Source organism: Cupressus sempervirens, chromosome 5, assembly GCF_028749045.1.
Source record: "Cupressus sempervirens isolate cs-2001-9-10 chromosome 5, ASM2874904v1, whole genome shotgun sequence".
Lineage (NCBI taxonomy): Eukaryota > Viridiplantae > Streptophyta > Pinopsida > Cupressales > Cupressaceae > Cupressus > Cupressus sempervirens.
This window is the reverse complement of record NC_143122.1, coordinates 151,298,625-151,324,165: the sequence shown is the minus strand read 5'-3', so window position 1 is coordinate 151,324,165 and position 25,541 is coordinate 151,298,625.

Below are 25,541 nucleotides of genomic sequence, written 5' to 3'. Positions count from 1 at the left end.
TGGAGCTAATGATGACATGAGTGGAATATGGAATATGTACTTTGATGGCTCAAGGAATAGAAATGGAGCAGAGGCCGATGTTATGTTGATCTCTCCTACACAAATAAGATACTACTTCGCTTTTAGGCTCCAATTCAGTTGTACCAATAATGTGGCTGAGTATGAATCCTTGATCCAAGGTCTCCTACTTGCCCAAAAGAGGGGAATTCAAGCCTTGAAAGTATATGGAGACAGTGAGTTGGTAGTGAACCAAGTGAGAAATTAGAATATCACCAAAAATGGCCTGCTCAAGTCTTACAAACACAGAGTCTGGGATTTGCTTGAGGGTTTCCAAGCATTTAATATCTAGAGTATTCCTAGGAAAGAAAACAAATATGCTGATAGACTTGCAGCGGTGGGTGCATCCTATGATGTGCTAGGGAATCTTGAGGAAGAGAAGAAGCAACAAATAAGGGTGGTAGTAAGGCCTGTTGTTCCTGATAATAATACTCATTGGCAAGTGTTTGAGTCTGACGAGCAGATTGTGAGTTTCTTGCAGAATGAAGCAGAATTTTCAGAAAGAAATTAGTCAACACTACAAGATCAGTATGGTGATCAGATCATTCACCTCAGATCCAACAAGTTGCCCAAGGGTCTCATTACCTTGGAGAGTGTCTTTAATCCTAATGATCAACAAGGGGCAAAGGAATAAATCTGGCTGCAGAAAAGGATGATCATGCTCTAGTTACTATTGCTGATGGAAAATATCTTAACATGGGGAAGGTATGTTTTGAGGCTGAGCAAGAAAATTTCATTCATCTATGTCAAGAATTTAATGATGTGTTTGCTTGGTCATATGATGACTTAAAGGGGTTTGACCCTAGTTTGTTTTAGCATACCATAGATTTAGTTGATAGGGTCAAACCAGTAAGACAAAAACAGAGGCCAGTGAATCCCAAGATTGAACCCTTAATGAGGAAGGAACTATCCAAGTTGATTGAAGCTAACATAATTTTCCCTATCAAACACTCATCATGGGTGGCTAACCTTGTCCCTATAAGGAAGAAGAATGGAGAAATCAGATTGTGTGTGGACTTTAGGGATCTTAATCAGGCTTCCCTTAGGGATCACCATCCTCTCCCTTCTATGGAGAAAATTCTGTCCAAGGTCAGTGGGTCAAGGAGGTTCTCTTTTCTTGATGGATTTTCTGGTTATAACCAAGTGTTGGTTAAAGAATCTGACAGATATAAGACAACATCTACTACTAAATGGGGCACCTATGCTTATTGCAGGATGCCATTCGGACTAACAAATGCAAGTGCCACGTTCCAAAAGGCAATGGAGGTAGCTTTCAAAAGATTAATCGACAGTCTTAGTATACCTTGATGATATAACTGTATATTCCAAGAATGTAAAAGATCATCTTGATCATTTGAGACATGTATTTCTAAGATGTAGAGAGTTTGGGGTCTCCCTCAACCCAGTCAAGTGTGTCTTTTCTACAAGCCAAGGAAAATTACTGGGACACATTGTATCTAAGGATGGGTTGACCATTGATCCAGAAAGAACAAAAGCAATACTTGCCCTTCCTCTCCCTAAACACAAGAAAGGGCTGCAAAGTTTCCTTGGTAGGATAAATTTTGTAAGAAGGTTTATTCCTAATCTTGCCATCATGGTGAAACCCTCACAGCCATGCTTAAGAAAGATATGGTCTTCTCATGGACCAAGGAGGGGAAGGACAGTTTTGAAGAAATTAAGGTAGCCATAGCCTCAGCCCCCACTCTCATGAACCCAAATTTTGAGAAAGATTTCATCCTCTACACTTTAGGTGGTGAGTCAAGTGTTTCTGCTATCTTGACTTAGACAAATGACAAGAATGAGGATTAGCCCATAGCCTTCTTTAGTGAAGGACTCAAGGAGTATGAAGATAAGTATAGCTTTGTTGAGAAGCAAGCCCTTGCAGTCATTAGAGCCTTGAAGAAATTTAGACACCTCTTATCCCACAATAGGATCCATTTGTTGGTGCCCCATGCGAGTGTAAAAGACTTCCTATTAAGCAAGGACATCAGTGAAAAGAGAGATGGATGGATCACTAAGGTAATGGAATATAATGTTGATATTTAGATTACCAAATTGGTAAGAGGGAGAGGATTATGCAAAGAAATGTTATCAGGTCAGGATTCAGATGAAGGGACTGCTATGGTAATTGCAGAGCAGCAGGAGGAAAGAAATGTTAATGCCCCAAGGAGCTGGATGGATGACATGAGGAACTTTTTATCAGGGAATGGATACCCTCAGGGATTGGACAGAGCTAAAAGAAGACAATATAGACTACAATCCATTCCCTATGTTGTGATTGATGATATCCTATTCAGGAGGGATTTTAATGGGACCCTGTTGAGATGTATTGAAGAGGATCAGGTCGAGAGGGTGATTAAAGAACTTCATGATAGCCCTGATGGTGGCCACTTCTTTGCAAGAACAGTCACCATGAAGATCATGAGGGCTAGATATTATTGGCCATCTCTGTTCCATGATTGTTATAGGTATGTGAGAAAATGTGAGAAATGTGCCTTTTTCTCAGGCAAACAGAGACTTGCAGCTCTTCCTCTTCATCCTATTCAGGTGGATCAACCCTTCACCCAGTGGGGGTTGGATTTTATAGGCCCCATTAATCCTCCATCTAGTGCAAGTCACAAATGGATCTTGGTTGCTACCGATTATTTCACTAGGTGGACAGAGGCAGTTGCCTTGAAGGATGCTACAGAGCCATCAGTTGTTGAATTCCTTGATGGAATTGTATCTAGGTTTGGAGCTCCTTCTACTATCATCTCAGATAATGCAAAATCTTTTATTGGAACCCAGATTTGTGCATGGGCAATGAGTCACAATATCTATCTGAGCACATCATCAAATTACTACCCGCAGGGCAATGGTTTAGATGAATCTTCCAACAAAAATCTGATCAGAATCATAAGGAGAATGATAGAAGACAGTCAGAGGGTTTGGCATAAAAAATTAAGGATCGCTATGTGGGATGATAGGATAACACCCAAGAGATCTATTGGGAATTCACCTTTTGTGCTGGTATATGGTAGGGAGGCCAGACTTCCAATCTCATTAGAATTCCCATCCTTGGAGTTGGCTCATCAGCTGGAATTGGTTGAAAATAGTTCCATGTCAGTAAGAATGGCAAAGTTGATTGAACTAGAAGAAAAGAGAAACAAAGCTATGCAAACCCTGGAGATACACCAGTAGCAGATGAAGAAGAGTTTTGATAAGAAGGCAAGGGCCAAAATCTTTAGAGAGGGAGATTTAGTTCTCAAGTGGGACTCAGATAGAGAAAAACCAGGAAGGCACTCCAAATTTGATCCACTATGGAGTGGCCCTTATCTGATCTCCGGTTGCAAACAGGCCAATGCGTTCGAGCTAAGCAAGCCAAATGGTGAAGTTCTACCCATTCCAGTCAATGGGATCCATTTGAAGCCCTGTTTCTGAAGGATTGTGAATCCATGTACATAGTTAGCCTAGTTGCTTCCTGTTGTTCCTGTTTTACAATAAGTGCGCATGCACATGGCTCACTTCTTGAGTCGCCAGTTCCTGAAGTTTTGAAAAGTCTCAGGTTGCTGAGGAGGTCCTTTTTTTTGTTTTCAAGTCGCAAGACAGAGCTAGAGTTCAACAGTTCTTTAATGTTTTGATTTCCTCATTAAGGGTTAGGGTTTCTTGCAGCTCTCAGTTTCGTAACTTCTGGGCCCTCTTTTCTGACTCTATGGCCCAATGGATTATTCTCAGGCACTGGTCATGGATTGAGCAGGCTCATGCCCCCTGCGAGTCACCAGAAGTGTTACCTCTGGTTTTATCGCCAAGGATTTAGATTCAAACACATGGCTTATTCAATGATTAGTCTCAGAGTTAGTGTTTAATATTACAACCTGCAAGTTTCTAGCCGTCAGATCTGAGCAGACCGACGGTTGGCACCATCGCGCTATAAAGAAAATGCATGATATTTATGATAGCACGATGACACCCTGAGGACACGTTGTAGAGGTGGGTCCAGAGTTTGGTGGGTCAAAAAAGTTCCACGGTGCCTTGTCCACTATGTCTCTATCGCATATCAACTGGAAAATTTCCATAGCGACATAGCACCCGGTGGAAATAGTCACGGTAATAAGTTTCAATGACCGATGTGATCAGGTGTTCCGGATGGCAAATCAGAAGGAACCACGTGTAACTAGGCCAAATTTTTTGTCAGCACGGCTCACATAGTCGGGGTCTATGATCTCCACCGTCGGATCGGCTTGGATCGACGGTAAGCGCCATCGCGCTATGGTGGAGATGCGCAAGGGTTATGACAGCGACATTGTGCCCTGATGCCACGTGTCAGGTGGGGCCGTGTCGCAGGGCGATGCCAGGTGTGTCGACATGGCAGGCGGAAGTACGAAGTGCGATGGTCCTCTCCACCGTCCGATTGGATTGCATCAACGGATGGCGCCATCTCGCTATGGCAAAGATGCATGGATTTTATTATGCCGGCATAGCGACCATCTGCCACGTGTCGGTGGGATTAAGTCTCACCAACCGACGTCAGGATAACGAATCAGATGAAAACACGTGTAAATCTTAGAGCATGCTATCTTGGGTTGCCAGCTGGTGTTTCGTCGGACCAAATAAAGAGATGCCACGTGTGCTGCAGACCCAACAGTTCTTAGAAGGGATGATGAGTGAAGAACGATGGCACTCTGACTGTCGGATCAAGATAAATCAAGGGTGGGCGCCATCATGCTATGGGGAACAACTTGGGAGTTAACATCGGCGACTTGGCGCCCTTGCGCCATGTGTCATGGCGGGGCCGCATTCCATGCCGCTAGATGCAGTTGGGTTAGGGTGACCAATAGACCAATGAGCTAATGCCATGTTTCAGCAGGCCCGACGAATCACGAGAGAAGGAGGGTCATGAGAGGTCAAGTTTTGCGACCGTCGGATTGGAAAGAGATCAGCGACAGGCGCTATCTTGCCATGGAGGAACTGCATGGATTTTACGATGGCGAGTTAGTGCTTGGAGGAAACATGTCCTCGTGGGTCCAGATTTGGACGTGGTGGTTAATGCGCGGTTGCGGTTAGATGGTCGACAAGGTGGCGTGGTCAAGACGAAACCCTTGGGCGCTATGGCGCTATCGAGAACTTCGAAGATTTTTTCGATGGCGAAATAGCGCCCAGTCGCACGGAAAGGGTGGTAAGAGCCTAGTCAAAAGTAAAGAGACTGCCAGGGTGGCAAAGATCGAAGGTGTGATTGGCCTGCATGCCCCAATTGGCTCGTCGAGCCTATTGACTAATCGATTTGATGGATGTACGAATCATGAATGATGAAAAATTAGGGTTTTTGCCACAAATCCAATGGTGTGATTAATTGCCACCAACTTGGAATGAATGCTAAGCACAGAATGAAACTCCATCCATCTGGTCGATCCATCTACCATGTCAGGGAATGTTGTGGCGCCGTTTCTATCTTCTCCAGGCTCTTTCTCAGAAAGATATGAGATTTCTTGGTATGCAAGCCAGGATTCAATCAGATCTTCAATTCGATTCTCAAGATGGGAAGTTAATGCCAGTGGGTAAGAAGTGAGTGTGACACAGAAATCTTTAGTTATGCCTGATCTATAAAGGCAATTTTGTGATCTGTTCTCAAGGCTGACTCTCCCTTATTTTTCTCTACTACTGCTTGCAGACTTGTAGGGTAAAATTCCCTTTGTCTCTAAGCTAGATAAATATCCTGTATCATCTCTTTTAGCCATCAATGTGTATGTGTATCATTTTACCTCTCATTGACGTATTGTTGAGATCAGTGGTCTGCATACTGTATCTATCTTTGGCCTATTGAATAATATACAAGTGGAATCTTCTGTTCCTGGTGTTATTCAGTTGGTTTCCTAATTTGTATGTGGTTTTTGGTCGATATAAGTCTGAATGAATATATGATTTTGGATGTTACCCTAGTTCTATAGTGCATATATGGGCAGAAATGAGTCTGAACACTCTGTTTTGGTGCATCACCGCCTTAGATTAGACTAGGTAGATTTGCTTTAGCGCTCTCTTTCTCCCTTTCCCTTCTGAGAATAGATAGGTGCACCCTTACAGTAAGAGGAAGCCGGCCTTATTCGGAGACTCAACCTCGTAGTTCAAGTCCCACAGCTTGGAGGTTGTTTCCATGTTTCACTAGGTTTTTCTCGCGCGTAGGCCTTGGACAAGGGTGCAAACCTAAGTGACAACAAATACATTAATACATCTCTAAGAAACCAAGGAGTCTCAAACATGAGGTTTTTTCTATCATAATAGAGCATTCAGCCTTCTCTGTAGCATGATCTTTTAAAGTTTTATTAATCCAAACTTTATTGAGGCATAATAAAAAAAAAATTACTATAGTTGTCATCCTTAAATGTAATTGACTATTTACCTAAGACAAACTTGAGTTTCTTATAGAAATCCACCTTTATGAAATGCATGAACATTACCTATACTTCTTAATCATTTTCTAATCTACAGAAACCTCTTCAAATCCATACAACCTCTACCAAAAATAGTAAATTATTATCATTATTGTTAGCACATATTAAATGGTCATTTCTAACACACAATATAAACATTATATTCAATAACCACTTTTATTCACTTCATACTATAAAATATTCCTAGATGTTTACAAAACTATTTCAACCCTTTTAGATCATTTAGGATCCTTTTTAAAGCATTTAAATGCAAAATTAAAGACAAAAGTTTCATTGACTATAGAAACAAACTAGAAACTCTCTATACAATCCTCTAGGGCTACTTGGGATTCCCTCATATCTACAAGGTTTAACATACAACAAAAACCAAAGTATGGTAATATGAGTCTACTTTGTTATTTCACAATCTAATAATTTTTTGATGACTACTTTTGTAGAATTCGTTTACCATTAATTACTTGATCTGAAAAGAAGGGTTTCAAGAAATCATTACAAAAATCAATATAACAATTCTTTCTTTTCACATCTAGCTGAATACATAAATGGATGAAAATGGAAGATAATTCATTTTCCACACAATCAAATAATTGGAATAATTATTTTAATCAATTATTTAATATAAATATTCAATTAATTGATGAGGGATGTGAATGGTCAGAAAAATAATTAACAAAATTTCACTAAACTACAAAATTCTTCATTAGAAATTGTATGAATACATTAAATTACTATGTGACTAATAATTTATTTTGTGTCTTCTAAAAATTTAAAAGAAATGAAGGTATTCTTCAAAATCTGTAACCATTACCCCTTATTACTATAGGAGCCATTACTTGACAATTTTGGGTGCCCTTATTTTTCTTCCATCCACACATCCAACTATATACCCTCAACCAAAACTTGACATCTACAAAATTTGATAATAAAATTTGACAATTTACACATGTAACCACCTTCTATACTAACTAAAACCTTTGTCAATAACTATGACTGAAACTTACAAAACCTTGCATTTTGTAATTTTGTAATTTTGCAACTTTTAGGAGGAATGTTTACATCTTTGACCAAATGACCTTGGAACTTGAAAATAACCTTCCTAACACTCAAATTGGCCATTTCATGACATTTTACATTCTTATCACCAGTTCATGGATTATTTTAGAACATTTTGACCATGTAGAACTATTGATGATCTAGATGACAACTTGAGCAACTTTTCTACAACCTTGACCAAAATTTCCCATGGCCTTACAAATATATACACATATTTTAATATACATGTATTGAAAAAATTAAACTACAATTATTAAAATTTGTCATTATTTTGAACCCTTTTCCTCATTGTAATTAGGTCCTCTTTCCCCATACTTTCTACCAACAAAATTTTCCAAGTCCCCACAAAAATTTAGATCGAGTGACATACATATTTGTTTTCTATAATAATCATCTTCTTCATTTATCTTCTTCTTTATTTTGAACTTTTCTTATACCTTTTTTTCCCTCTATCGTGACTTTGTTACTCTTTGTCTTTAACATAAACCTATATCAATTGAGTTCATAGTAGTTACTCCTCAAGGTGCTTTAGAAACATTTTATGTCCACTATCTAATGTTTCTTCCTTGTTCCTCACCCAAGAGTCAGTTACTTCCTATCACCTTGGGACATTTTGTGACTAATTGGACCATCTCCTATGGAACTTCTTCGAAACCTCCATGAGTTAACATTTGTAGCTAGTGGACATGTACCTACAACATCGACATAATATTACAACTCTCCAATTTTTTCTTGGTGATCCTATGAGTTGTCATAAGATTATAGATCCTCCTCATTGGTTTTACAACCTCATGACAGGATGCCCAAAGATGCCACATGGCACATACTTTGACATGGATCTTCCTTCAAAATATGTTAACTTTTTTGCCAAGTGGCCACACACACGGGCCCCTCCACATACTTGTTCTGCCTACCACAAAGAGATGTGTCTTTTGAAGACAACTTACTATTGCGTGTTTGGGCATTTAAAAAGGTGACAACTCTTCTTCATCCCCAATGTGGGATATAATATCTACATCCCCTACACATTATGTTTTCCATGGAACTCTGCACTTGTGAATTCTTCTAATCATGTCCCTTCTCTAATATGCTTGAAAAACTAATGCAACACTCTCCTCTTCCTATATGGATGTAGCATGAGGTGCCTTCTCTCATAATGCCACCCTCCCATAACTTTTTTACACATAAGCATAATTGTACAACTAAACACTACTCAAAATAGGACCTTGTAGAATGGCTTAGAATGTCAATTTATCATCATAGAATGTATATGTAGGCTGAACGAAGGGTGTTAGAAACATAAAACACCTTTTAGACTTTAAAACAATAGCCAGGATGCAAGCATGAAAAACATTCATAGGGGTTTACAATGACTCAAAATTTAGAATAGACACTCAAAATGGGAATGTAATTTTGAGTGCTATTAGTGGCTCTGTTTGGGATGCATGCCCCTTGTAAGCATGGTAAGAAATCAGATCTCTAGATCAAGTAGACCGGTCCAACAAAAAATTTCTCGAATAGGTCACTGAAAGCAAGGAATCTATTCTAACTATACAAGATGGTGACCCTAGGCCATTGAAAATTTTTCAAAGCTTCCAACCTCTATTATATACCTCATTCTCATTAACATCTCCTTGAGGTAAACTGAAACTTTGATTTACATTAGTTTCACGACAAACATTAGATCTTCTCATTAGCGGATTAGGTGAAACAAAACCATTTTTATAGTGCATATAAAAACTTGAATCAATTTCTTCATCTTGCTCACTATGAAAACATGAATTAGCATGATTATTACTACTATCATCAAACTAAGACTGATCATCACTAACTGACTCATGGATACCTTCAATTGAAAACACAAAATTTTGATATTTTTCTTCATTTAATGAGTTACATGAATCAATTTGTAGCTCACCTTGTATATCTAGATATAAAGGGTATGTAAAATCTGATCCCTACCTCTTTGTGGTCATATCACTCATCACATCAGATTCGCCACTTGCAAAAAACTCTTCATACTGAAAAAATTGGTTAGTCACCAAATTTGAAAAACAATTATAAAAATTTCGATCCAAAATATGCTTATCACAATCCTTGTCTTCATTTAACAAACTGTTAGAAGGAACATTAAAATCATCAAATTTCTAATTACATGATTTGTCCATAATAAAAGGCAAATCAGAATTAGCAACATCACTTTCAATGTTTTCCTCTTCATCCAAAGTATCAAAATATATTTCACTGCAATCACCAACATGAGAAATCATTGAGACAGTAGCAAAATTCGCCTAAAAAAAATCCCTTGCATCTATCAAGTCATCATGTTCACATACATCTAAGGTATTATTATATGCACCTCCAAAATTTGATCAAGATCTTTCAGATTCTATGTCTCTTTTCATGTCAAACATTGGGGAAGTGACTTGACTAAATGAATAAACATTGAGGGGAAAAGAAAACATCCTTATAAGTACTTACATATTTATCAAACTCACAAGCCAACAAATCTGAAATCTCATCATGGCCCAAGAATATTTCCTCATAAATCTTCTCCTAGTTGTGATTATTATCAAGGATGATATGAAGAACTCATAATAGCAACAACATTAATAAAACAATGTGAAATATTAGAATCATTATAACACTCATTCTAATCATAACAATCAACACTTTTCTATTGTTACAAACTTCCTCAATCCCATATTCACTATCACAAGACTCATTTTCAATTTCATATCTGTCTTCTTCATACTGGCTGCAATCTTCTAATTCATTAAAAGTTGAATCCATCTCTTCACACTTTAAAGACAGATTATCATTATTTATGGATTCATTACATTGATGATTACCTTCAAATTTAGCATATTTATTATCATCATTAGTGTTGGGAAGTCATTATGCATGAGGCCAATGGAAGGAATCCATTGTGCAATTCCTCTCTTCAAAAGCTAATCTTTTGGGATCAACTCTAAGATTTCGTATTCATCTTGTGATTTACCAAAAAAAATTTGGTTGAAGATAAACGTGATTGTTCATGAGGAGGCCTTTGCTGGTTCTGAATATAATCTCAAAATTAAGTAAATCTATTTGCTATCTCAAAATCACACACAAAACAACAAGATTTTTGTATTTTCTAAATTTTTCAATGAATGCAATTCTAATAGAGCAACTAAAAAGTGTTCCTATTCTAACAAGGGGTTAGCAAAGCAAATAAGAAAATTGGAAGTAAATAAAATGAAATTGAAATAACATTGAAATTGAAAATCCTATATGGACATAAGCTATATGAAATAACATGTTACAAGTTAAACTTTCAAAGAAATTGGTAGGAGACCAATCAAAATAGGAGCAACAATTCCTAGAATCTGCTAATGCAATTGTTTGTGAGAAACTTTAACAATCATATGATATTTCAGCTTTCATCAAATTGCAAGGCCACGAAAAGTGTTCTCATGTGAGGCAAAAAGTTATGCAGGCAGAATTTGTAATCTCTTCTCAAGCTAGATATGTCAGCAGAATTTGTAAATCTATAGCAAACACCATAACATAATTCTATATGCAACAAAATGCTTTTAAAATATTAAAATAAACTAAATATATATACAAACTAACAATTAATCTAGTTCTTAGAGGGACTCCATCCATATTGTATTCATTAATTGGATGCATGAGCTCTTTACAAGTCAAAAACAAAGAAAACATGGGAGAGAAAGTAGGAGAAAGCCATCAGTCAAAGTGGAAGTGCATGGAAGTGTCAAAAATGGAAGCCGGTCCTTCACTAGGCATGTGTCAGAGTTAAATCGTCATTTGAAGACATTCCTGATGCATAAAAAGTGCTATTTTTGGAACTGGTAGTTAATTTTCAGTGCACCTCTAAATTGTGGAGCTGTAAACCTCCATACCTATGCACCTGCAAAGTTGCAGAACTATGGACCTCGACAGGGTCAAAATCTCAAAATTTTACTAAGTGTCAAAATTGAAATTCTGCCATCTAAGTTTTGTTCTTCTTCATCCCAAAGCTATGTTTTTATGTTTTCCCTTGAATTTCTCTATCATCTGAGTAACCTTAGCTGCATCTAGAAGATTTCAAGCCTCATACTTTTCCTTGACCTTCTATCTATAGTTGTGCACCTCAATTCGAGTCTTTGCAAAATCTTTGAGTTTGGTGTCCAACTCTAACAATGCTTCTTCCATCCAAAAGGCTTGTATGATATCCTCATCACTAGATGCTTCCTCTAAAGTCTTCTTAAATTTTGTTACCATAAACTGAATAGGCAATAACTTCTCATGTTCATCATCTTAAAAAATATCCAAGTAGGTATCACTATAATGTCTTTTTGCTTAAATAATTTGCTCTCAGGCTTGATCCTTGAGCTTATGTGTCTCATCATGTAATGTCTACATCAATTTATTGCCATATGTTGAGTTCCTCTCTGATATATACATCAATCAAAAGTCGGTACCTTTGCCCTTTTATGGCTTGTAGAGTCTACAAATCCTTGCTCCAAGCTTGTACCTCATCCATGATACTGAAGTCATTAATTGAATTTCTATCTCACTTATAATTAATGTATCAAGTTTCATATTCTCAACAACCACTATGAGCTTGGACTCAACTAACATTTCACTCAACAAGCACAAGAAACTTTTCACACTCTACAGTGACATGAAAAGTTTACAGAACTTAAAGATTTATCCTTGACTTCTAATAAAATTTTGCATATTTATTCATGCATATGTTATCTTTTCAAAACTAAATCCTTGGAACTAATGTATGGTATATCTTTTAAATATTAGTCCCACATACCTCTTGATTGCTTAATTTGATGAGGTGTGATCACCTAACCCATTGGGTGAAGTGATCCCATCTGCAATTGATGTGTTGCAATCCTCCTTTCTCTTTGATGTCTTGTTAATCTCATCTCTAAAATTTTAAATATCTACCATGCCTTTGCCTTTGTTGAACTCACAATTTTGTGACTTTAACCTTGTTGGATGATATTTGCTGATGTTACTAGTCTTCAAACTAAAACATGTGGTTTGACTTAACCACGTTTTGTAATCATTTTTGAAGTGTGTTCTAATATAGTTCTCACAAACATGTCCATACTATTGATGGTATTGACAACTATACCTTGTATTATAATCCTAATTATAAGAGTTTCCATTGTTCTTTACCTTTTTTTTCTTGTTTGATGACTGCTAGGGTTTGGATCTACACTCAAAAGCTCTATGTCCATACTTATGATAGTTATAACAATATCCTTCAATTCCTTGAGTGTGAATGGTCTTGGTTCAGCATTCATATGCTTGATGACCTTATTTTATGCACTTCTGGTAGTGACACATGTTCTTCTGCTTAACATTCTAGCTTATAATATTGCTCCTACACACATTAGTTGTATGTCCTTCCTTACCATAAATATGAAAAGTAGGTTTATATTTCTTACCTTTATTACTTCTTTCATCAGCACTTTTGGATGATTCTCCTTCTTAAGTACTGGTGTATCCTAGTCCAAATGTATCATTGTTGGATCTAGAAGATCACATCACCTATCCAAAGTAATTGACAACTTCATTTGGTTTATTAAAAAATTTAGCAAACCCCTTTTCCCTTTTCAGATCATTACTCAATTGTTCATTCTACAACTTCAATGTTGTTATCTTAATGTCTTTATTATTTATTTCATGATTAGCAATCATGACTTGATTCATTGTTTTCAACTGAATTTGAGGAATCGTGTTTACTTTCGATGATTTCTCTTCTAGTTTGTTGGTCAAAACTCTTTTGTTATCTTAAATCATGACTATCTTCTATAGCTTTCTTTTTATGTTTCATCACCTCACATAGTAATACGGCTTGTGATTATTTCTCTATCTAAAGATTTTTTATCTTTTCAACTAGGGTTGTATTCTATTTCATTAGATCTACAAATAGTTAATCAAATTAATTGGAGTTTCTATTTGCAAATAGCTTAGTAGTGTCCATTTCTTGGTATATAGTGGCATTCTCTTCAATACCAATTTCCTTCCTTCTTCTCAATGATCTCCTTATATTTTCTCTTGTTTCATTCAACTAATGTAGCATGAGTTGTATTTCAATCTCCTAGTTCTCAATAACTTTTCCCAACTTGTAGACTTCAATTTTCAAGATCTTTGCTCAAAGCTTTGATACCAATTGTTGGAATTACAATAGCAAAGGTAAATTCTGAGAGGAGGGGGGGTGGGGGTGAATTAGTGCTTGAAACTTTAATCCATAAAAAATTTCACCATACATCCATCTCACTATTCAATAAGTAAACTAAAATACCATGTAAACCATATACATCTAAAATATGTAAACAAGTAAGCATTCACACATATATGACACATGATATGATTACCTAGAAACCCTCCAATGTGAGGGTAAAATTGGGGTGGGGATGACATCCACATATCTTAACTACTACAGTAATAAAGTATATCTAATGAAGGTTACAATGGTTGATCATTAAACATGATCTACCCTGTGAAAGGTTTACCCTATTAAAAACTTTAAAAGACTATTAGGCGTACCCTGTTAAAGGATTTCAACACCCTATTAAAAGTGTGCCTAGTTAAAGAACTTCAACTCACAATTAAGTAAGCACCTTGTTAGAAGATTTCAATATGGCTTGTTAGGACAACTCTATTAAGACATTTAACTAACTCACCTATTAGAATGTCTCAGTGGTGATCCTACAATTAGCACTCTATTTCTTGATGTTAGATCATCTCTATACTAATGTGTAATTGATCCTTCTTGATTAGATGTCTCTCTCCTATTCACCATTTTCTTCCTCTATTCTACTTTTGACTAATTCAACAAAACAATTCAAATCATAATTCCTTGGTCACCATAAATGTCCTCTTTGTACATGAAAGCTCTCATTCTCTCTCTTTGATCATTCATTCCATTCATTCATTCAAACTTTAGGGTTTTTCCTCCTTAGGAAGTCCTAGGTGAATTAGGAATTGTTATGAATCACGGTTGTAATTCATCCATATTGTTGCTTAAACCTTCCCTTTACCTAATTGGATGCATGTAATTCATAGGGATTCACACTTAATATTTGTCCTTATCAACAAAAGATCATAAATCAAGCCCAAAAATGCTTTACATAGTAGTCTATGCCAATACAAACAACTATGACAAAATTGTGTTACTTGACATCTCAAGTCCCTAGTGCTCGTCACTAACTATGACTTCAATGCTGTCACTAAGCAATTAAATGACTCAACATTCACTTCTTTCTCAACTCCAAAATTACTTACCACATACTATCTACTCAGCACTTGAGTGACTTAGCACATACATGACTCAACACACACTATTTTCTAGGTATGCTCTAACTTACATGTTATGCTCGCCATATGTCACTTTGTTTAGTGTGAACTAAGTAAATGACTTATGTGTTTACACACTTAGTTGTCAACACCAATCCAAAATTAACACATCTTTTTTAGTAACTTGGACTTGCTCTCTTTTAATCTAATCTCACCATTAGATTGTAACTTAGCTTTTGAATGCAACTCGACATCCATTGGATGTGACTTGATAGTCATTGATTTTGGTTGATTAGCAGCTTGGTTTATAGAATCATCAATAGTCGTGCCTTATAAAAGTACACAAAAGTTTTGCAATCTTTATATTTCTCCTTCTTTTTTTCTTCATGAATTTATGTATAATCATCAACTTTTACATTCATGCTTTCAACAATTTTGTTAGTTTTAATATCTAAGCACTTTTAATATTTTCTTCCTGTGGAATAACCAAGGAATACTCCTTCTTTACTTTTAGCATCAAATTTACCTTTCCTATTGTCCTTTAGAATCTAACATTTTCTTCCAAATTTTTTCAAATGTTTGAGATTCAATGACTGTCCATGCCATAATTCAAAAGGAGTGATACTCGTAACTTTATTCACTTGTACTTGGTTCAAGGTATAGATAGTTTTACTAACATCTCCTCTCTAGTATTTCAATGTGATATTCTTTTCTATCATATGTGTCCTAGCACAATCCATCACAAATCTATTGCTTGTTTCAACTATCCTATTCTATCAAGGGGTTCTAGGTGCAAACGTTTGTATCTTGATTCCTCTATCAGTACAAAAAAATTCAAATTAATTTGATGTAAACTCTCCATCACTGCTAGATCTTACATGCTTTAGACATTTTCTAGTTTCTTTCTCAACTCTAGCCAAGTACCACTTTAAATTTCAAAAAGAATCATATTTCCCTCTATAAACAAAACAATCATCACTCTAGAATAATAATCAACAAATAACATTGAAGTATTTGTCACCTTTGTAGCTTTTCACATAATTGGTTGACATAGATCAAATTGAACTAATTCTAAAATTGCATTTGAAGTATGAGTCTTACGGACATTGTTTACAAACTATATTATCTGGTGTTTTCAATTTTGGAAAAACTCTAACTCTCTTCATCTTACTAATACCAACCAAGTTATCAAGATTTGCATGACATAGTCTTTTATGTCATAGCCACACATCATCAAATTGTACAACAAGATGAGTAGCTTTATCCATGTCAAGATAAAATAGATTACCTCTAATTTAATCACCACACCAATGAGTTCACCATCAACATCATAATTAATATTATGCTTTCTATTTCCAAATTCAATGCTACATCTAAAACTATTTAATTATGACACACTTAATAGATTATAGTTAAGTCCTTTCACATAGTAAGAATTGTCACAAATGATCTTATCTATTAGTTTTATTCATTATTTTCCTTTTATTGGACAGGGTGCATCATTACCAAATCTAAAACTTTTACCATCATAATGCATAAGAGAGTTGAACTTACTTTTGTCTCCAATCAGTGATTAGATCAAACACTATCAATGATCCATCTATCTCTCTTGTTCACATAAGACACTAATGTAGTTACCTCATCCTCATTAGAATCATCCTTGATAGCAACATGGACAACTTTGACATCATGATCATCTGATTCATCATTGGTTCTTCTTCAAAAATGTAGCAATATATCTTTCCTTTGTATTTATAATATTTTCTATTCTCCTCTCTTTTACCTCTGTATTTGTCTCCACTTCTTTTATTCGTGTTCTCTAGACACCTTGCAACAATATGATCAATCTCATTTGAATTGAAACACATGATAGGTAACTTACCTCCATATTTCCCTTTGTCTCTATGAAATATCCTTGAGAATAGTGTTTCATGCTCTTCTACATAATATTCATCTATATTACTAACACTAGAAATATGTTTGACCATTTTCTTTTTCTTTTCTTTAGGATCTTTCAGTGATAATTTAGCTTTCAATGAAGATTCAACATTTTCTGTTAAGTAGTAAGCCAACCAACCAATTCTTCAAGGGTTGGATCATTACAAGGAATAAATCTCAATTCTTGTATAGTAGTGACTCTAATAGCATAGATGGGTAGTTGGGGTCTCAATACTTTTTTTTATCATAGTCTCATTCTCAAGATTCCTAGTTGATCCTTTGATGGCATTAACAACCTCCTTGACTCTTGCATGATCCTAAAACATATTCTCACCTTCTTGCATTATTATTTCATCAAATTTTCATCTAAGACTTTCAAATTTGGCTCTTGTCACATTCTTGTCTCCACCATAGATCCTCTATAGGGCATCCCACATCTATTTGGAAGTAGTATACTCTTTGATGTCATCAAACATAGATTAGCTTAAGGAAGATACTATCTCCAACATTGCATGTGTGTGTTCTTTAGTTTGTTTTAGTTCTTGTATTTTCATACCTCTAGTTATTTCTACATACTCAATAGTTATAGTTGATAATGCAAAATCTCCATGTCCTCCTAGATGTAGTTACATAAAACTTTTCCATGCAGGAAAGTTATCCTTGTTGAGCTTGGATACCTCCTTTTTATACATCTTTATCTTTAGCTTCTACTACCTTCAAACTATTCATTCACAAGAACCAAGTGTCTGATACCAATTATTGGAATATTTAGAATAAATGAGAGGGGCATGATTCAATTATCTAAGGTCCAAATATACAAATAAAATTTTTTAGTTGTCATGAAACATATAAGTGCATAGATTCATTAGGTCATCCAATAACTCCATAACTTTGTAGGTCACTATCCTAGGTCAAACTAACTTTTGCAGTAATATAAACATAAAACATTGCAAGATCATTCAAATAATTTTACACAATGATTTAATGTGGAAACCTAATTTGGGAAAAACCACAAGTAACATGCTACCAGTTTTCACTCTTATGAAGTGAGCCCTCCGAGGAGCCAACCATGCTAAAGGATACAATACATATAGTTAAATGTGAAATTGATTAAATAATTCTAATCACGCTATTACGAGTGAGCCTTGTTAGATGACTTTGAAATTTTCCATTGGAATGTCACCCAATTAAAGGATTTAAAAATGATTATTAGGTCAACTTTAATTCAAAGATTTATCCAGACTAATTCAGTGGTTAGGAAGTAGTTGTAGGACTTGATTTGATAATAAAACACAACTCACTTATAGATTATAGATAACTGGTTTAGTCCTCCATTCTTCTTGGCATTCATAATCTTCATCTCTAATTTCTTGTTCACCCTTCAGGCCTTCAATTCTTTAAGCCTTCTTTCTAAGTATGCCAACCATAGATTCATCCCTTCAGCTGCCATAAAAAGCAACACCTCCTTTGCACTTAACACTCTCAACAACCTTGTTTTCTTTTAGCCTTGTTTCTCCTTATAAAGAGAGTTAGATCATTTTCCATTTAATCACAACCATCCATATTAGGGTTAGGGTAGATTCATTGAATCCTTCCTCTTTCCATTAGGTTGCCTCTAGAAACTTCTCTTACAATATGTCTTCGATTCACCTCAAAATGGTTTATCTTGAATTATGTGCCAAAAAATCATCATACTTATCTTCCACATGCTTCACAAAATTCAAGAAATCAAATTTTTTGGCTCAGATTTGTGAAATATTTGTTTAAACTCTTTTTGTTGTCACTTCGCATGCACATATTTCAATCGACAATAATACTCTTCCGATGCTCAGCCAACACTGGGTTGTTCAACATGAGCTAAGTCTTCCTTCTTGGTCATAAATATCACTTTGTGGATGCTCAAGACTTACTAAATTCTACTAATGCTCAACACCTATTATAGTTTCTGACACTCAATGCCTATTGAATTATGCTCGACATGTACTATATTTTATTGGCTTACATTGCTTAGTCAGCTTGGCTTGCCATAAACCTTTTATGTAAGCACTTATTCTTGTCTTAAATAAAGTAACCATTAAATTTATCCTTAAGTAGATAAGCAATACATAATATCATCAATGTCTTACTTGATCTTAGTGCTACTTTTAGACACCATATAACTCAACCTTTCTCTAGGTACACTTCTTATCCTATATTTTCAAATCCACTTCACCAATAAATCAAATGATAGCATTCAAACAAGAAAGTAGTTGTCTTACTAGCAAGTGGCGAGGTTGACATTGGTGACAAAATAATGATTGTTCCATGATAAGTTCCACACTTCAAACAATCTCTTTTTAACAAGGGTTGCAATCCTAACCCACCAAACCCATATTGGTAGAAAATAGGCCTAATGATCAAAACATAGTCCAAGAAGATGTAAAAGATGTTGGCATGAGCAAAAATGAGAAAATACCAAAATCTATTTTTTTAGTATTTTCTATGTTCTAGTATTATGCATTTTCGGAGGCCTTCGAGACATTTCTGGGATTTGGTAGGCATAAGAAGTGGTAGTGCTATGCTTAACACTTCAAACAAGAAATGGCATTAAGTGTAGTGTTACGACTTCTTGGCACTACTAAAGAACAGAAATGCCTCAGAGGCCTCCAAAAATGCAAAATACTATAACATAGAAAATACTAAAAAAATAGATTTTTGTATTTTCTCATTTTTGCTTATGACAACATCTTTTGCATCTTCTTGGACTATGTTTTGATCACCTAATGTGCAATTACGAACCTACATGGAAAGATAGAACTGAAAGAATACATCAATGAACTTACATCTACTTTTAGGAATTTTCATAGGATCTACACCTTCATAGGAATGTCTAATTAGAATTATTTTATCTATCATCCTTACAATGATAATGTTGCAAAATATAGTTGGAGGAATTATTATAATTTCATTGATGTCAAACCTATTGTAGATACATTTACTAAAATTGAAGAGCTCCATATCAGTTTATTGATGAAGAGGATTAAGAAGGAACAATAACTAGATGAACCAGTGGAGCTATTGATTAAAGTGGAGAAAGTATGGTGGAGTTGAAATAGGAACTTGATGGGTTAGTCATTGACAAGATGGTTCATTACTTAATTAATGTAAGAAGTATAGAAGTGTCAAGTTAAACATAAGAAAATCATAGAAAATTTTGGTCTATCCATGAAGGAGCTTAATTAGAAGATTAAGGAACTTAAGAGTTAGTTGAGAAAATAGTATTAGCTGAGTAATAGTTATAGTCAAGCAATTTAAATAAGAAAACTATTGTAGCAACTAAGAAGTGTTGACTAGGAAAGTTAATGGAAGCTTAGTGAGAAATATCCATAGAGACTGAGCTACATAGTGATGGCCGAGTGTCAAAACAAGTTACAATTTAAGAAAGAATCAAGTTAGAGGCTTAAATAGTTCAATTATTGGACTAGTCAAAATGTGTTGATAATAATGATTGATGAGTTGGAGTATTTAATGCACAAATTAATATTTTAGGAGATGAAAAGAAATGATTCAAAGAGAAGTATCAATAAAGGAGTAGAAGGACAAAATGATGGGTACATTGAATGAACCAAATCAAACCCTAAGATCTATGGTGATGTTTAGGAATAAAAAAAAGAAATTTACCTATTTAAGGAGGAATAAGAGATAGTTTATAAGGTTGGTTTGTTGTTGATTGAAGATCTTAAGAAGAACCTATGAAGAATAGATTAGGAAAGGAGAAGTGAAGAGATTGGTGAAGTGTGATTTATTGAAAGGTTTCCAAGTATATCCATGGTGTGGATGTTAATGAAGTAAGGTCAATGGACCAACTAAGAAACTAACTAGAATTTTGAATTTTGAAAGTGATTTTAGTTTACAAATCAAACCTGGTGTTGATTTCTAACCATTGTGGCATTTGAAATCCTTTTATCACGGTGATCTACCTATCAATTTGTAAATCCAATAATCAAGGTGAAACTCTAATGTAATGGTCCAAAGTCCTACAACAAGACCACTCCTAATAGGGTGTTTAACTCCCTAAATAAGCTTACACCAAATAGTTTGATTTGTAACCTTTATCAAGTTGGGTCATAACCAAGATCACTTTATATGAGTGAACAGTGTTAGCATGTTACTAGGTATTTTTTCCCAAATTGGTTTTCCATGTAAAATACTAGTGTCATATATGTGCGATGCATGTTATTTACTATTATTTATTTTACTATTTTTCCAAATATATTGAATATAGAGTTAAGTAATGAACATAATGTTAACTTGTTGGTGACTTTCTATATGGATGAAGCTATTTAATGAGATTTTTTAAGTTGTTTGAAGTAAGTGAAAGTTGAATTGGCACATCTAAATCTTAGGATAACCCATTCAGCCCCCATGCCCTCCCTAGTTTTTCTAAATACTCAAATAGATAGAGGACTTCTTTCTTCACTTTCCTAGATCACCACTACACAATGATCAACCTCTAGGATAACTTGCAAATTATAAAAATAGTCTTGGCTATCCCATAACTATGTGAAACTATTGTTATAAATCCTATCCCTACATTCAAATAATGGTTGAGATTTTTCCATCATGGAATGCTATTATACATCCATTTGATCTCCAAATCATATGTTTTAAAGGTTGAAAAGTAATTTGACTTTTAAAAAGTGTCTTCCTTACCAAAGAAATTCAAGTCATAAAAGTAGATTGTCTAGATAGCTAAGTCATGTGGCTTGAAGACCAAGTAAAATTAAAAGTCTAAACAATATGTATATTATTATCTAAAGTATAAAATACTCAGGGAAAATAGGAAAAGGAAAGTAATAATGTTAATTGAAGTTACATAAAAGTGTTTGTATTACCTCCATCAATCAAGAACCATCACAAATTATTTACAAGGCCATTTATCTAGATGTTGGTGTAGTTACACAAGGTCATAATAGAAGTTGAGCCTATTTTTACATTTCTTGGTACAATGTTGTGAAAGTAAAAATTTTGCAACTTTTGAGGAACTTTACAATTTTGCATCAGTTGTGCTCGTGATCACCACTAGGTGGTTCAATGCATCATGTCCAAATCTTATTTAATCCTACCAAACTGATTTAAAATGTCATTTAAGAGCTAATTAGAGAGTTGGTACATTTTCTAGCTCTGAGTCAAAAAGTAACTAAGGCCACCATTGAGGGTCCTTTACCAAAATGGATCTTAATTAGGCTTCATTCAACGTAGTTGATAACCTTTAGACCTTATTGTAAAAAGGTATTCATAATTTACATGAGAATAATGATTTAAGGCTGACATGGAAAATAACTTCAATATAATGCTAAAATAACTATTACTAAAAAAAATTACTCACAAATAGTTATATATTAATTAGAAATAATCTAATAGTTTGTGGACATTGATAAACTTTAACATCTTAAAATTCAGTAAATGATAGTGATATCTTCTTTCTAAAGAGTGGAACATTAAATAGATTATCAAGAGAGAAGAAACATGTAGAGAATAAAAAATATTAGGCCTAGTCCAATATATTACTTCTATGATATATGCAAAATTAACAAGACTAGAGTTAGGGGGTGCAAGTAAAGTTATATTGTAGTTTACTAGAAAATGAGTACAACTCCTATAATAGAAATTCTAGATATAATTGAAATCTCCAAAAGCCCACCCTTTTTTGACAATGTTCCTTTAGGTCTTTCGTATAGAAATATATTCCTTTGACAAAATCTCGTAAATACAATTGCAAATGGATCTATACTATACAATATGGGATCCTCATCATGGTGGATGAAATATTTATCTTGTACATTTCAAATCTTGCATCATTATCCTTTTCAAACTACCTCACCATCATCCGGCAATAAATTCCTAACTCCCCTTTCTTTTCTACTTCATTTTCTATGGATAGAGATGATTGCAAACTCACAAAAAGTCTACTTAAGCATGACCATCAATGAAAATGAAATATGTTTCCTTAAGGAAAGCAGACCTCTTACATTTTTAATGACACAACATTGGATTGGACATGTTTAACCATGGTAGAATATGGAAAGGGGAATCCTAATTTGGAGACATTAAAACCTGTACATTGTTGACAGGTTGCACGTTGCCATATTATCTTAAGTTTTTTCTTCTCACCATTTCCACAAACTTTGCACTACTAATACTTGGTTCTCTCCTAGTGAGAAAACTTTAGAAGATGAAGTATTTTGATAGAAAATAGACTTGTAATATTCAAAAAAAAAATATTGTATTTTAGCATTTTGTTACCCCAACTTCGATGTGTGATAACATTTTTACTCGTTGTACACAATTCTTAATGGTGTACATTGTTGGAAAGGTCTTAAGGAGATCTAATTTTACAGCATTGATAGTCTTTCTTTGTAATATCATGTCTAGGAATGGAAAATGGTTTCAACCCCATGTTCTACTCTAAGGTATCTTTAAATGTAATTTTCTAAAACATAGAAAAATACCCAAAAAATAAAATTTTGGTTTTTTTGATTTATACATGATGTGCCATTTATGTACTACCTCAAATAACCAAAGAGACCTTGAGAATGATTTAGATGAAAGGTGTGACATACAACATGTCCAAAATTCATTATTGAACACCAATGCACATAAAAATTCTAACTCCAATCCTAATCATAACACTAAGTTAAATCCCAATTTAATTTATACAGAATTTTAACTCATCCCTAATTCTTATTTCAAGTTAAGTTCTAACCACAAAATTAATATCCTACTTTAATAGTGACACTAATATTAAAAGCTTCCATACTTATGTTCTTAATGAAAATGTGATATATAACATCTCCAAGTTCTTAATTGAACACTAATGCTCATCAAAAGTCTAACTCCATTCTTAATCATAGCACAAATTTAATCCTAACATAATATTTACTCATTTGTAACTCATATTTTAAATTAAATAATAACCATAAAATTAATATATATACTTTAACAATAACTCTAATATTAGATGTTTCCCTATTTATGCAATTAATGAGAGATATGATAAATAACATCTCAAAATTCCTAATTAAACACTAATTCTCATTAAAAGTCTAAAACCTATCTTAATCATAAACCTAACTTAAATCCTAACTTCATTTATTCATAATCCTAACTCATCTCTGATTTTGATTTTAGATTAAATCACATAACTATGAAATTAATATCATAATCTTAATAAAACCCTTAATAAACCCTAATACTAACTTTAACCAGAATAGTTTAATTTTAATATCCTATTTAACTTTGCCTCTTAGGGAAGCATAGTCATGACCAGAGCCAAAGCATGATACACATAGACAGGCATTGAGGGAGATGGTGGACAACCACATTGGCATCTAATATTTGACACCCTTGCTGAATTATCCATGAAAGTCATGCATTTGGCTGCCACTACTCTTTGTTTCGTGTAGGTGAATAAGGACGAGAAGTATTTGGGCAAGGAGAGCAAAACTGCCTGGTGCACTTATGCCTTCTTGGTGGAGGATTGGCTGAAGACATTGAAGACACTCTGGAAAAACCTATCAAAGAGGAGGGGGTGGACATTAACAATGAATAGCCTAAGGAGAATAAAAATGAGTAACTGGAAAAGAATGTGAGCAACTAGCCCTGGTTATGCTTTTTCATATTTTTATGTTTTTGATCACTCTGAACTTGGTGCCTTACTAAATTTTATTATATATGTATATGATCAAGTACAGGATAGCAACAATATGTCCCTTTGTTGGTGGTATATTTTGCCATTTTATTTTGTTGGTTAGTAACACGACTGATGGTATCAGTTAGATAATTGGGAGATAAACTCTTGCTGATCTTTCAGCATTTTTGTAGTCCACGGACAGCCCCACGTTCTTTTGGCTGCTATCTAACACTTCAAAAACTTTAAACTTTAAAAATTACCTTATGTGAAATTTGTGTATAATTCCAACTTTCATTGATCTAATACTTCAAAAAACTTTAAACATTACCTTATGTGAAATCTATGTATAATTTCAACCCATCATGGCCATCCTTAATTATCATACACTAAGTAAGAAATCAAGCTTGGAAAAACAAGTCAAATTTGACTATTAAAGCTTTAAATATAAGAATCAAACCTTAATATATGATATTTAAGCCATCTGAATTTGATTATTTTAATTCAGATACATAACTAGACAACTTTACTATCTACATTAATTAGACAACTTTACTATCTACATTAATTGTCACATGCACATAAAAACATTCAAAATAAAATTCCAATATCATACAAAATCCGAAAAACATAAGTTGGATTTTTCAAAGTCATACAGATTAATGTTGTACAGAATATTCATTTTCTCAATTCATTACAGAAAATTCATACCGGCTCCCAAACACCAACAGAATTTGAGATGAACAAACAGAATCGGAAGAAATTAAACACAGTTTTCGTGGGTGGCCTCTACATTTAAATCAAAACTTTTCACACGCTTATCTGATTCAACATATGGAGTAAGGGATCGTCCAGAACAGCCTTCGTTGTTGTCTGTTAAATGAATTTGTGCAGATGGGCTAGCCACTGAGAAATCCTCCCAAATGAATGAGGGCTTCAATTGAGATGTCAGTTTGACATCTTTGCAACCCACATTCTTGATCGTAGAAGACAAATTCATTTGCTTATGCTTGAAAAGTTTTCTCATCGATTGAATTCTGTCCAACAAGGAGAAAAACTCCTCTACCTCACTATCATCTCCTGGCCCACAC